The sequence below is a fragment of the Anguilla rostrata genome, chromosome 2 (assembly GCF_018555375.3).
Source record: "Anguilla rostrata isolate EN2019 chromosome 2, ASM1855537v3, whole genome shotgun sequence".
NCBI lineage: Eukaryota > Metazoa > Chordata > Actinopteri > Anguilliformes > Anguillidae > Anguilla > Anguilla rostrata.
Window position 1 is genome coordinate 28,569,436 of NC_057934.1, and position 16,210 is coordinate 28,585,645.

Genomic DNA, 16,210 nt, shown 5'->3' on the forward strand with positions numbered 1-16,210 from the left:
TTGCAAGGATCTGTACACAATTCCTCGAAGCTGCAAATGTCCCAGTTCTTCCATGGCCTGCATACTCACCAGACATGTCACCCATTGAGCATGTTTGGGATGCTCTGGACCGGCGCATACGACAGCGTGTTCCAGTTCCTACCAATATCCAACAACTTTGTACAGCTATTGAAGAGGAGTAGGTCAATATTCCACAGGCTACAATCAACAATTTGATCAATTCAATGCGAAGCAGATGTGTTGCGTTGCATGAGGCAAATGGTGGTCACACAAGATACTGATCGGTACTCTGTTCATTTCATGGTATCTTCTTTTTTGGGGAATCTGTGACTAACAAATGCATATCTGTATCCCTAATCACATGAAATCAATAGATAAGTGATTAATGAATCTATTTCAGTTGACTTGGTCAGGTAGGGTCATAATAAGGCCACCCTTGTAAACATTCCATGCATCCAGTATCCAGTTGTGCCGTTGCACTTCCAGCTACCTGCAAAGTGGGAAGTGTGTGCACCAGGTGATGGCCATGAATGGTCTGTGATGTAGTGATGTTAGAGGACCAAGGATTGCCATTCTCCATTAAGCTCATAAACTCCAGTGGTTACTCGAGATATTGCAGTTTAGTAAGTCTCTGGTGCCAAAAAAGAACATTTCCCCATTGAAGTCCATTCAAAACTACGAATTTACGCTGGCCAAATTAAATTTTTGGACAGGAGTTTTTAGCTCTAAAATTTCTTCACACTGAATGAATTACTCTCCAGGCACAAATTTAGTCCTATGGAAGAAGATATAAGATTTAGATGAGGCTGTTATTGACTCATCGATGTAGAACAGGGTTGAATTCAGAGTTGCTTGCACAGAACCAATGTATCAGAATAGTATTAAACCATGACGTAGGATTACATGAATCCACCGCCATTATTGTTTTCATTATATTGCTATTTTAATATATTGTTACAAATAATTATTTTACCTGCCATAATTTTCTTGTGCCCATTGTTCATGGGGAGGACTCGTGACAAATAAATAAGTGATTAGTAATAAAGCTGGAACATGTGGCTCTTAAATTAAGATTCTAATATGCTGATTCCACCATATAATTTTGACTACATTCTCATTGCTTAATATCATTAAATTGTTATTAGTTGTAGTATTTCTGTCTTTGCATGATGATGGTGCTGATGATGACTAATCACATATGAAAAATAAATAGGCCAAGATAAATTTAAAAATGAGAATATCTATATTTAATTTGCTCTTAAATTATGTTTATGCTATGGTGCTGAATGGTGCTATGGTGCTGATTAAGGTGAAGTGGTGATGATGAAGATGATAAACGTCATTTACAAAGATGACGATTGTATGAATATAAAATAATACATAAGCCTAATTTATCAAGATTTTACATAATCTTTGCATTTTGACATTTATTTATTATTTCTTGGCTAACTCATAGTTCAATGGGCTCAGTAACTGAAAATTTGTCTGCGTGCTATGATAGACCGACCGTCACGTCAGTGGCTACCGCTTTGCGGTTCCCTTTTAATTGTAGGCTACTACTCACCGCTTTTCTAAGGAAACAAATGTTCATTTTTCAGTGGATTTGTCATTTCTTAGCATGCATTTCATGATTTAAAAAACACAGACATAAAGCACAATGACATCTTTAATCATTTTCACCTTGTACTGCTTGGATTATTATCAAAGCAAGCAGATAAATTCAGTGAATTATATTATCTAGCTGCAATCACCTTTCAGAACAGTGCATTTTGCTTGAGATCAGGTCATGCTGGCTAGGAATAGCTAGGAACCGTAGGGAGGTCATTTATGGATTTAGAAAGCTTAGACTACAATCAATTGAGAGCATTGAGACACTGAGGACAGCTGAGTCTGAAACAAGTTTGTTGCCCAGATATTTATGATATATTAAAGTTTTTTAAAAATTTTTGTTATGAGTATGGGCTCCGGTTTTTCTTTTCTTAGAAGGATATGGTCAAAAGTGATGAACATCACTGCTTATATGTATATGAAATGTGTAAAATTGCTCCTGTTAAGAGCAATGCCACACATTTCATAAATACAGCAGGAAGTAGTGTACAGACCATGTTCTAAGTGTGTGAACCATTTATACACAGTTGAGGCCAAAAGTTCATATACACCTAGGCTAAAGATATTCAAACTCAGTTTTTCACAACTCCGCACATTTCATGTTACCATACATTTCTTTTGGCAAGTCAATTTGGGCATCTACTTTGTTCACATCAGAGGTCATTTTAAAACAATCAATTAGAGACAGATTTATTTCAGCTTTAATACACTATATCAGAATTCCAGTGCGTCAAAAGTTTACATACACCATGTCTCTTTAAAAAGTCTGAAAGATTCCATAAATAGATGTGATGACTTTTTAGAAGCTTTTGATGGACCAATTGTCATAGTTCACTAGCACCTGTGGCTGTATTTACGGGTCGACCTTTAGAGCCACTGCCTTTTTGCCCTTGATACAATGGGAAAATCCAAGAACTCAGAAAAAAAAATGTGGAACTCCACAAGTCAGGTTCCTCCTTAGAAGCAATTTCCGAACAACTGAAGGTACCACGAGAATTTGTACAAACAATTGTATGTAAATATAAAAATCTTGGGACCACACAGACACTGCATTGTTCACAAAGGAGACGCAATTGAACTCCCAGGGCTGAATGAACTTTAGTCCAAAAGGTTCAACTGAACCCCAAGACAACAAAAAAGGAAATTGTAAAGGAGTTGGAGGCATCAGGTACCAAACTATCTACATCCATCATTAAGAGAATCCTACATCGCCATGGCCTGAACGGTGGTCATGCAAGGAAGAAGCCCCTACTCCAAGACCAGGACGAAGACCTAGCCATTTGGAGGAGTGTTCTCTGGTCAGATGAAACACAAATTAAACTATTTGGCCATAATGATCAGTGCTATGTATGGAGGAAAACGGATGAGAATTTTAATCTAAAGAACACCATCTCAACTGTGAAATATGGGGGTGGCAGCATCAGGTTGTGGGGGTGTTTTGCTGGAAAAGGGACTGGTGTACTTCCCTTTTCTATTTTTCAGAAAATAGATGGTATCATGAGGAAGGAGGATTATCTAGAAATACTGAAGCAACACCTCAAGACATCAGCTAGAAAGTTAAAACTGGGCCACAACTGGGTCTTCCAGCAGGACAATGATCCTAAGCATACCTCCAAATTTGTAACAAAATGGCTTAAAGACAATAAAGTGAAAGTATTGGAGTGGCCATCACAAAGCCCTGACCTGAATCCCATAGAATATTTGTGGACTGAACTGAAAAAGCATGTCCAAGCAAAGAGGCATCCAAACCTGACTGAGTTACACCAGTTCTGTCCAGAGGAATAGGCAAAAACTTCGGCAAAGTATTGTGAGAAGCTTGTAGGAGGGTACCCCAGGCGTTTGGTTCAAGTTAAGCAATTAAAAGGCAATGCCACCAAATACTAACAAAGTGTATGTAAACTTCTGACCCACTGAAAATCTGATATAGTACATAAAAGCTGAAATAAATCTGTCTCTTAGCTATTATTTACATATTAATTAGATTTAATTAATTTAGCTATTAATTAGATACCCTAATTGACTAAACATAGGAAATGTATGGTAACATGAAATCTGTGGATTTGTGAAAAATTGAGTTGGAATGTCTTTAACCTAGGTGTATGTAAACTTTTGGCCTCAAATGTACATGGCATCTAAAAAATAACAGATTTGTTACATTACTTCCTTAAATGGTATTACCTACAGCACAAAATACTAAAAAGTTTTTAACCCTTGGCTCATTCTTATCTACAATACTCGTCTGTATGCATGCATACACACATACAGCTAACTGCTTTAACAGAAACTGCATGTGTGACTTGTTCAAAATATAGTTTTCATTTAAAACCATATTTACAGTGTAGAATCATAAGGACAATGCAAAATTGTATATTCAGTTTGCACAAATGTACATAGCTAGCTGCACTCATTCACATTCCCTAAATCGGCACCCACAACTTCTCCTTGCATAACTACAGCTTCCGCATCTTCATCAGTCATCACTTCATCAGAGTGCTTTGTGTCCCTGAAATTGCTAAATGGACGCACCCTTCAATTTCCCAAGGTCCAACTTTGTTCCCATACTGTCAAGTTTATCCATCCAGAACTGTCTGTACACTGTCTTCGGCAGGCATGTCCCCTCCTTGTTACATGATGTCCCTTACTGTAGAATGCCAAGACCTTCAAAGTGATGATGATCTACAGTTGGAAACAAAATGCCAAAGATGCACATCAGCATTGCTTCAGAAAGTGCATAACAATTCAGTATAATACATACATTTTTAATTTATTGTCTAAAACTATATTTTTACTAATGTGCAGTACAATTATAATAATACTATAGCTAACACTATTAATACTATTACTACTACTACTACCTCTAATAATAATAATAATAATAATAATAATAATAATAAGGATAAAAATAATTTAAAAATTACAATTTATATGCATAAAACACAATTTCAAGCACAATTTCTATGCATGTACTTACAAATAGGTACATACATCAATAAACTCTGATACAATTCTTCACATTCCAACACCTCTGTGCCACATTCATCATCTTCATGACCCTTTCAAACTATCTATTAAAATTATACAACAAATTGCGCACACAGGACAGCTTTGACTTGTACACAAAAAGTACATCATGTCTTCCCCTTATGTTGCAAAGACGGCTTCATTATAACATCGTCCAGCTTCACAGGTGTCCTATTAAAAAATGACTACATATTTTAAAATGTTCTCCATTTCCAAAACCTTCTATACATTTTACATTGACAACTGTATCCTAAAAAATGCTAACATTCTCTAATTATAAGCACAACATCACCGGTTTTCAATTCACCCAGCTTACATATACAAGCAAACATATAACATACATATATTTCTATAATACATGCAAATCTTTACTATTTCCAACAAATCAAACATACAAAAACTCTAGCTTAACCTTTACTCTTCACCAAGATATTCTTCTCAATAAGTACATCCTTAACACCTACACTATAACAACTACACTAGGTCATTACAGCACTACCTTGGGCACATTTCTGAATAGTTGAACTTCATGAATTCTCTTCTTCACTACAATACATTTCATAGCATTTAATAGCCATTGCATCTGCAGACTGCACACACCTACTGCTTAGTCATACCAACTGATTTTGCATTCAATTAATGATTCTGCTCTGCAGTGCTGAACATCGGATGCTGTTCTGGACGAAAAACCACAACATCTGAAAATTTGCTCTGCTGCAAAACAGCCCTAAAATACAGACTTTTTGATCCCTACAACCGTGGACAGACGTTGTGAATGTACCCAGTATCATTTGCTTTTCCAGTTGGACTTGATGCTCCTGCTCCATTGTAAACAACCTGTAAAATAACACAGTATGAAAAACTGTCTATCTGCTTCCTCCTTCCACATTTCTTACACGTTATATTTTTATTATAGTTTGCATTACAAACATTGCTTTCAGTAATCATACATTTATTTAGTCGTATCTGCAACCATTACGTCACAAGACATGCCTAAATACAATCAGGCACCCCTGTATATACAAATCTACCCAGCAAATAAACACTTTCTCTGAAATAACAACATATTCATCTGTAATATTTCAATTCACATGAATTACCTTTTTATCACTACTTTCCCACATTGACAGCACATTAACATTGCACAGCATAAACAATATCTGCTTTGCACTTGTACAACATAAAGAGAAAATAGGTCTACATTTTTCTCCTCACTATTGTAAGGACTGGGCATTATTTTGGTGCAATGACATCACTTCACAATCACAGGATCACAGACCTTGATGACAGGGACTGGATACTTCCTGTCGCTGCCTGTAAAATGTGCATTCCTGTCTCTCCTAGCCCCTTCTGCTGTTTGCTGCTGAACTGAAGAGAGGTGCACAAGGCACTATCTAAGGACACAGGCCTAAGACCTGCCTGTAAAGGAACATGTGGAGAGATGCACTAGCTCTCTCGGGTGACAGGTACGACCAGCATTTGTAACTAAAAGTAAACGTTTTAGCTATACTGCATGTAAGCTAAGGAAACTGATCCATCAAGGGATCAATTTGTTTACCAACTTTACACTTGCTATCATTCTGCAACATAGCAACAAGTTGAACGCGTATAGTCTATGTACTTTCCAGCAACGGAAAGCAAAAGTAACTTCCAGCTCCAGGATGAATGCCACTTTTCCACCGCATGGTACCGGCTCAACTCGACTCGACTCAACTCGCTTTTGGTACCAGGTACTTCGTTTTCCACTGCAGATAGTATCCCCGTCAATGTAGATGGTCAATGTAGCTGGTCATCATAGCGACGCCGCGTGAAACGGCCGTGACGTCATCTTCAACGCGACGCACACAGGAACAATGGAGGATATCAAAGGGATGATGTTCTTCATTCTCAGTATGTGGCTGTTTCTCACAGTAAGGAGACAAATTTTGTTTCAGAAGAGGCTGAAGGCAGTAAGACAGAAGACTGCTGAAAAAAACAGGAGAGTTTGGGAAATCCTACATCAGAGCTCAGACGACAAGGCGACTCTGGTTGCTGGATGCAGTGATGATTCTAGTGACGATTCTCTCTGACCAATCAGTTGTCTGCAGTTTTTTCACGTCACCTTTCGGTATCGTCTCAGCTCGCTTGGAACCTCGACAGAGGTGGTACCAAAAAAAGTACCAGGTACTATCCACAACTTTTGCCCGATGGAAAACCAAAAAAGTTGAGTAGAGTCGAGTCAAGTCGAGTTGAGCCGGTACCTTGCAGTGGAAAAGCGACTAAAGAGAACCAAGATGAGGGCCGGCTTTTCTACAGCGTAACCGATTCACAGCAGGTGCCTAAGACAAGAGTTTCCTTGGACAACCCTGCACCATACGGAAGCATCTGCACTCATGCAGTAAGACTGACAAACATCCAGGCATCAACTAGCATAGGAAACTTCTGTTTGTTCTTTGTTTTTAAGGAATTGTGTCATTGATTGTATGTATTGTCGTATTTAAATTATATTGTGTGTCTTTGACCCTATTTACACTCGGTTTTAAAATGTGTCTTGGGCGATCGGATCACAGGTGGACAGCGCTAAATACAAGTGTAAACAAGGAAGTAACAGGAAAATACGTTGTCAATGCAGGACGTGGTGGTTGTTTTGGTGACAGCGTGCCAACACTCAAAAAAATGGAGAGAAGCACTGATGTACGTGGTTTGAGTGCAAGTGAAACCAGATGCCTAATCTCCATTTGGGCAGAAGATACAGTCCAGAGAAATCTAGACGACTCCTATCGTAACTGGGCTGTTTACGAGGGTATTGCTAGGAAGATGGATGACGTAATAACTGTGCGCAGGGCCCTTTGGCCTTCTAGCGGAAGTGACGTAGGCAGTAACGAAATCTGAACACAAGTGGTCAGCTGGACACCTTGGAGACACATGATAGACACAGGTGTGAACGGTGATGTGTCTCGGCTGTCCACTTGTGTTCGGATCACCGAAACGCATTTTAAAACCAAGTGTAAACAGGGTCTTTGTTAATTAGCTACAGCCGCTTAGCCCGCATAGCTAACGTATATCTATTACTAACATTAGCTTACAGTCTGCCGTCCTTTTAACTGAGATACGTGCATGTGATCTCTCATGCACTGATATACTCATTCGATATATGGTCTCATACATGTAGACTTCAAAGGTATGCTGAAATTAGCTAGACGTAGCTAACATCAGTAGCCTTTTGCCCACGCTGTTGCTCTGTATTCCAGGCCAGCTTTTAGCAGCACATGCTAAAAACTGATTCATAAGTACACTCCAACAGAGGAGCTTTTGTTCCCTGTCCCACGTGTGCTGGTGAGCACACATATGACTAGAATGCAGAACAGTCTAGTTCCACTTTAATTTCATTTTCTATTTAACCTTTAATGATTTTAGTTTGTTTGTTTTTTGTTTATTAAATTCTATTTCATTGAACCATCGGTCTGATTATTATTCGGATAAATGCTTGAGCCTACCACCTCAAAGAACTTACGCAAGTTATATCATTGGTTATTTAAAAATTTTATATTGAAATTCATAATCATGATTTAATTAATTTTATGAGACTGATTGTACTTTTGTGAGGATTAATAAAATGGACACGTTTAAATTATTTATCCTTACTGTTCTATAATTCGTGGAGGTGTTTTTCCCTACACTATTAATCGAGAGAACCATTGCCGATGCAGTCTTTATGGCATTATACCGATTGCAAACACTGAACAAAAAAGACAAATTCTCACATCAGCTACAAACTGAAACAAATGCACATTTCACTGACCCGACAAGCACACTTTCATCTCAAACCAATAACATAACATCTATTTGTATTTATTCAGTGCTTTTCTTACACGCCACTCAAAGCACTCTTCCAGTCCTTGCCTACATCATTTAATCAGATTTTTTTCCATGTGAACTCGAACATTACATCACCTTGCCCTCTTGAATTGAATGCAAAGAAACCAAAATCCCATTATGCCCTACTTTCATAACTTACAACTCACTGCCCAGAGAAATGTATGCCACATATCACACCAATTCAGGCAACAGAAATGAGTTGACATTTAAACTGTACATTACATTACTGTGATATGTCTGTTGTTGTTGTTGTTGTTGTTGTTGTAACTGTTGCTGTCGTGGTAGCGTGCTGTCTCTGGTAACCGTGCGCATCTGTCAAACCCCGGTCTCACTGCAGGCAGTGCAGATAAAGGTTTATAATTAATCACGTAACTGCCCATAGCTGCTGTTGCCAGCTGGCTAAACCACCCCCCCATCTCTCTGCCTGCAGCCGGCACCACAACCATGCTGCCCCCTCACAATTACATTTATTTGGCAGATGCTTTAATTCAAAGCGACGTACAAAGTGCATACCAAAGGTCATTGGAACAACTACAAAACACAGGTTCGATAAGGTACAATGCTTATTATGTAAGTTATTCATAGCCATGAACACATTAAGTCCAGTTCACACAATAAACATTACTCTCTGACCTGCCCTATGCTAAGTCAAACTTGGAGGCATGACAAGCTACAACATCAAGATAATGCTACAAAGTACAATATAAGTGCCTCGCAACGTGGTGATAGTTAGTTAATCCAGGTATAGTCTGAAGAGATGAGTCTTCAGACCATGGTGGAAGATAGGCAATGACTGAGTGGTTTGTAGAGGAACAGGGAGTTTGTTCCACCACTGGGGAGCTAGGGTGGAGAAGCTCTGTGGTAGGGACGAGCAAGAACCATTCACCTGGATGGCAAGGGGTGCAAGTCGCCCTTCTACTGCAGAGCGGAGTGGTCAAGCTAGCGTGTAGGATTAAATCATATCCCGTAAGTAGGCGGGGGCTGTCCTGTTGGCTGCAGTGTAGGCGAGGGTCAGGACATAGAACTTGATCCTGGCAGCGACCATTTGCCAGTGGAGTGACCTCAGCACTAGAGTGTTGTGAGAGAACTTAGGAAGGTTGAAGACAAGTTGGGCAGCAGCATTCTGAATCATCTCTAGTGGCTGTATGGCACAAGCTGGCAGGCTTGCAAGGAAGGAGTTTCAGTAGAAAACACATTGCAGAACTACATTTTTGCATCTGTCTTTGACTTTTATGACACAATATCCACATAAATATTGAACACACTCACTTGAAATTGAATTTTGAACAGCTTGTATATTCTTTCACAAACCTAATAAGCCCATTCTTTCACCAATCCATTCACAAACACTGTCATTCAGGGCTATACAACTATTCTGTAAAACAAATCCATGAAACAAACATTAAATTTACATTCAACTCAAAATATGCCACAACAACAAGTGTCAAATTGCATTAACTACTCTGTGATATTTGCTGTTTCTATCGGATTACCTAAACGAAGTGTCAATAAATTTAACCACATTAACCCTACTGCACACTCATTTTGCTTACACAAACATAATCCATGATAATTCATACACATTAGTGTATAGCACTTCGTATCACCACATTTTCAAAATTGAAAGGAACGCACTACATCAACCACCTCAAGCTATTTTATACATTCCATTTATGCTCACATTAACCTATTATGACAACTTCTAATCAGCTCCGTTCCCAAACAATTATCAAAATCACCCTTCCACTCTCTCATTATAAAATGTCCCTTTTTAATTGTAACACAACTTTCACCTCCCAAAACAAAAGCATACACTTCTTAATTATATAATAATGTACACAACAGCACTGAATATTCTCAGTTATACAAACTTCTCTTGTAATTCACATATGCACATTACAACACTAATCTAATTCCCACAGCCAGACAACAATTTCCAATTATCACAATACAGAAGCCTCCACATCTAAAACTCTCTTATAAACTGAAATGTTTATACTACACACAAAATGAAACTTACAGTGCAAAACATCAACATAAAAGACCAAAGACAAACTCACCTTCAGTGTTCTCAAAGAAGCACTTTAGCAACTTCAGCTCACACAACGGAATCATACAATCAAACATGACCCACATATACACTGCCTGGCCAAAAAAAAGTCGCACACTCTAATATTTCATTGGACCGCCTTTAGCTTTGATTACGGTGCGCATTCGTCGTGGCATTGTTTTTGACAACCTTATGCAACGTCACAACATTTCCGTCCAGAATTTTTGGCCGAGATCTTGTATTGACGACGGGAGAGGCGAACCACTCCGTAAAGTCTTCTCCAGCACATCCCAAAGACCTTCAATGGGGTTAAGGTCAGGACTCCGGTGGCCAATTCATGTGTGAAAAAGATTCCTCATGCTCCCAGCACCACTCTTTCACAATTTGAGCCCGATGAATCTTGGCATTGTCATCCTGGAATATGCATGAGCCGTCAGGGAAGAAAAAATCCATTGATGGGATAACCTGGTCATTCAGTGCATTCAGGTACTCAGCTGACTTCATTTTAGACCTGACCAATTGAAGCAACCCCAGATCATAACACTGCCTCCAGAGGCTTGTACAGTGGGCACTGTCCAAAAAAATCCAAACGGCGACTTTTTTTTTGGCAGGCAGTGTATATACTGGCTGTGAGAACTACTGCCATAACATCCCACCCCCTTAACCCCCCACCTCTTCACCATATCTCGATTCACTCGTGTCTCACACGTCAGTACCCCCTGCAGTTTCAAACCTACAGCTCCATTCCTCATAATGACAATACTCAAATGCAAAACCTGCATTTCATTACATAACCTCAACGAAGATCGTAAAGTTACAATAAAAAACCATTGCGGCATTCGGTCCACTGGAGAGGCGGATTGGTCTCAGTTTCGCCGGCTGGTGGAGAGAGAATACGCACACTGCATTAGCTAATCAGCCCGGGTGCTTAAAGGTGTGCTGCTTCCACAGTTCGGGGCCGAGACCAGGAGCTCACACCAAGAGCATGTTTCTTTATTTGAGTTGCATTTAATTTTAGTTTTGTTTCTTTTAATAAGACAGAGAAAAGTAATCTGCCACTGAAAAGTGGGAGGAGCTGATCTGCTGGAAAGCAGTCCAGCTACAAAGGGGGAACTGAAAAGTTTTACTTTCTTTTGTCTTAGTTATTTTAGTTTGTTGTTTTAGTTCATTGTTTTTGCCTGGAACCCATGAGGGGGATGGGTGAAGATGGTGTTTATTTTATTTCATGTTTATGTGGGTGCGCTCTCTCTCTCTCTCCATGCAGCAACCAATGATGCTTCCCGGTACTGCCGCATCTCCCTCCCAGGGGTGTCACACTGGCGTGTTACAACCATGAACTACCAAACACTCTCTGAGATAAACATCACACCTCTCTCCATCACTCCACCATAAAGCACCTGTCCACAGCCACACTATTTCTCTCTCATACAATCCTCTTCACACACCTACTAACACCAACATACAGCCAAGAACCATACACCAACTCCTACCACCACAGATGCAAGTCACAACAGCATCTTACTTTTGCAAAAACACCATCGCTGAACATTTGATTATACTATAGATAAGTGGTTCCCATATTCAGTCCTGGGCCACCACTACATATGATGGTTTTCATTCCCAGAATTTTAACATAATTATTTTCATAATTAGGCCTTTTTATGTTTAGAAGGATTATTTACCCTCATTATGCCAGAAATAACTTTACATGCCATGAAGAATAAAATTCCCATGTTCATATTGTGCTCATTGTGCCACATTACTCACAGTGACATAAAACATGTAACAAATGAAAGACTGAAGTTAATCAATTGGCTCCTAATTATGTTATTGTTGTTATATTTTGTATTTTCTTTCATAATTTTTCCCTGTCACGAATGCTACCACCTGGTCTAGGGTCAGATCATAACAAGATGAATGATAAGGGAAATGAGTGGGGAATGGGTAAGGCAAATGTACTGCAAACCAACCAGTAACTCTGGCCCCTATCTGCCTATCCAAATGTAACTGAAATCTGGCTAGTCTTCGAAGGGTACTAGGCATGGGGTAGCTTTGAACGCTGAGCTATGCACAATTAGTTGGTAGTCTAAAACCACAAGTCTGAATAGCATACCCCCAATGGAGAGATAAAACTCCACTCAGGGTTCCTTCAAAACGAATAAAGGAAAAATAACAAAGTTTTGTCCCAATGGAAGGATTTGTAGTCTCGCTGTGAACACACTAACTAACCAGAGCACTACACGGCGAGCAGAGGGCAAAACGAGAGTCGAGGTCAAGCAAATGGTTAAACACGAAATCCAATCAGCAAACTAAGCAGGGGGCTAGCAAATGAATTGGAATTGAATATGAGAGGAAATGGTCAGGCACACAAAATCACAGAACAAACTAGAAGGGCTAAGGCAAAAATTGAAGGAAACAAGTCAGTGGTCATACACAAAATCTAATCAGCAAACAAACCAGAAGGGCTAGATGGGAATCAGAATCAAACAAAAATAGGATCAAAAATCAAAGTCAAACGAAGCAATATACTGTTCACAACACACCAAGCACAAGTTCAAAGAGCTAGTCTCCACATGGAAAACATTGGCTTTTTGAAGCCAAATAACCAGACACGAAAACGGCACATGACGGAAGAATGAAACTCACACGAGACAAAGGTAAACAAAACGTATGACAGGGGTCGTAACACTCATTAACACAATGCAAATTTCGCTGGTTATCATTTTCTTTGTCTTTGAATTCTTCATTATCTCCCAGATTGTTCCTTGTAATGCTGACATGTCCATATTTTCACCAGTTATGACCCTATTGACTCTGCTACAATACACTTGTTCTGATACAATACACTTACATACTAATTGTAAAAATTCATATTGATACACATAATATACCATCCTTCATCTTCAAATGTACACATATCAACTATATAATACCATACCACACTCTCTGTAACTCAACAAAACATATCAATAATATGCCTCTACCTCATTTTCTTTGACTATAATGGAAATTTTCACAGACTACATCTAATCCCCTCTTCCTAACTCACCACCTTGAGAAAACTCTTCTCAAAGAAAACAAATATCTAAAATCCTTCATTATACTATAGCTATAATGTCACCCATTCTTTAAAGAATACACACATGGCATACAGTAAAACAAACACAAAAATATTGTGAACACTAACAAAAAAGCTCTTTCAACACATCAAACTCATAACACCTTTCCATTGCTGCCTTCCCATTTCACTCACATATAAATATCATAACAAACTCACTAATACAATGACTATTACAATACGCAAATACTGTCAATTCTTTCCAAAAAAAAGTATTTATTAATCCACGCAGACATACATTTCAATGAAAATGAAACCAAACAAACACACAATCAAACTACACATAAAATTAACAAACTCACATGTTCACAATTAAATCATAGCAGACATTACACCCATACATTATCATCTTTCTGTAAACAAAATCACTCTTCATGTCTTTCAGTCATCCACCTGTTTCTTATATTTAAAAAAAACACCCAGAGATCCACAACACAGTTTACACCTCCATAAATGTTTCATACTTTATATTTCTCATGAACACAGTCTCATCCCAACTCAAATGTTGCAGCTTGGGCAAGGGTTGTTCTCGTCACTATTCGATGCGTTGGATAGAATTGGGCGTTAGGTAGCCCATTGACTTGAATGACCACTTCGGCGGATTTCGATGCTATGAACAGACAGTAGCCAGATCCACAGCGCAATTTTGGAGCTCGTATTTGTAGATAATCAATTGTGACCTATTTGAATGTAATTACTTAAAATCACATACACATATACAGAAATATACCAGAAATTATGTCATTTTAATACTGTAGGCTACACAGGAAATTATTTAAAAACATCAACATAAACCTAGGCTAATGCATGCTGGATGACGTAGTTTATTTCAGTAGCCTAGTAGTCAATGGGCTACCAAACTCGTCAACTGAAGACGCCCAAGTCTATCTAAAGCGTCGAATAATGATGAGAAGAGCCCTTGCCCAAGCTGCAATATTTGAGGAGTTGGGATGAGAATGTGTTGTTCTCATATTGCACAACTTCAGCAATTCATTTTGAAGTACAAAAGACAATCAAATAGTTCACAGCTATCCACCTTATCCCAGTAAAATACCCTACCATACACTCTCTGTCTCTCAGACAGTTCTTCTGAATCTCCTTCAAATTCCCAAACACTGCGTGACACCAACAAGTTCTTCATACCCCCCACTCACAAAAAACATCAAACACTTAAATTTAACTTTCATTGAACATCAAAACAACTGACTCCAAATCCAACTTAATTCAATGCTAAATCAAAAAGCAAATGAATACTTACAATAGAACACGTGCAAACCAAATAATATAACAACCTTCTTGTTACACATTTCCAATCCCATTTTCACTATAAAAATAGAAATTGAATTCACTTTCTTAAAGCAATGATTTCTTTCAGTTTTACAACTACTATCTAACTGATGAGGATAACACTATCATGAAAGCAATATCCAAAAAAAGACACATAGGACACCCAACCTCTTTACATACATTCTGGATCTACAAATCCCCTTCTTTATCCCACAACATTTAAACAATATCTTCATTGTACAACAAACCCAAACATCTTACAAAATTATTAAAAGTATTGCCAGTTCATACAGCTGTGACAACTAAGGATGGTGCCAAATACAAATACCATATTCAGCTACACTCAAATAATGCGTTCCCTCTGAATGTTTTCTCCTCCCGAATTTGGCTAATATTATTCGGATTCGGATCAGAATTTTTTCCTACCTTTGATGCAATTCACTCAGAAGTCAGCACCAAAGTTTCTCAATTAGACACACACACACACCTGCAGAGAGACAGCAAGTGAGAGTCCTTAACTGTAGGTAGGCCAGAGCGACACCATCAGACTCTCAGTGCTTTCAAATTTAAATTACCCTATGTCCTGCTATATCCTCCTCCTTCCAAAACTTTCCTAAATATTTTGGCTTAAATTTTTTTAAAAAATAGACTCAGTATAGAAATACAGGCAGTTTGTGCCATTTTCCTCACAAACCCCCCCCCCCCCCCGCCAGATGATCGACAACAGGTTGTGAACATGTCTCTATCTACTCCATCATGCTATCAACATGCTCAGCTCGGCGCTTTCATAAGAATTTCTCAATCAAACACTATCAAAACTCATTTTTCACACCTAATCACATGAAATTCACTGCAACCGTCTAATGAAGTTGATAAAGACTAACTCAGTGGAGAAAACGCCACTGACATATTTTCTGGTTTTCTCTGAAACTGAGATTTTAAATGAACTGAATGGAGCAACTACATGACAACTGCAGAAAATGTATCTTATTTGTGCACACGCGGTGCCAGAAACCAGCAAAGCTGCTTGTTCTTTGTGGAATTGATAAGAGGAGAGTGATGGCCAAGGAGAAGGGAGGGAGTGCTGAATGAATTTTGACTGAAGAAATTACTTTAACTACTTTTTCCATTTTGTGTTTTGACATGCACATTTTAGCACTTTTCTCAGGGTTCCAGTAATATGCCTCGATGCATTCTGCCTAAGCCTATTTAACAAAAACTGCTATAAGTTAGAAATAGAAACACTGATATTGATTCAATTATGTCCT

General features: G+C 38.6%; 1 long non-coding RNA gene across 1 annotated transcript; it reads right to left on the reverse strand.

Moving 5' to 3' along the window:
* Window positions 1-1,648: 1,648 nt before the first annotated feature.
* Window positions 1,649-7,331, reverse strand: LOC135249177 (uncharacterized). Its single transcript, XR_010328610.1, has 2 exons — window positions 5,411-7,331; window positions 1,649-4,284 (listed from the first exon to the last, which is right to left on the reverse strand). It is a non-coding gene; the product is annotated as an uncharacterized LOC135249177 (long non-coding RNA).
* Window positions 7,332-16,210: the final 8,879 nt, after the last annotated feature.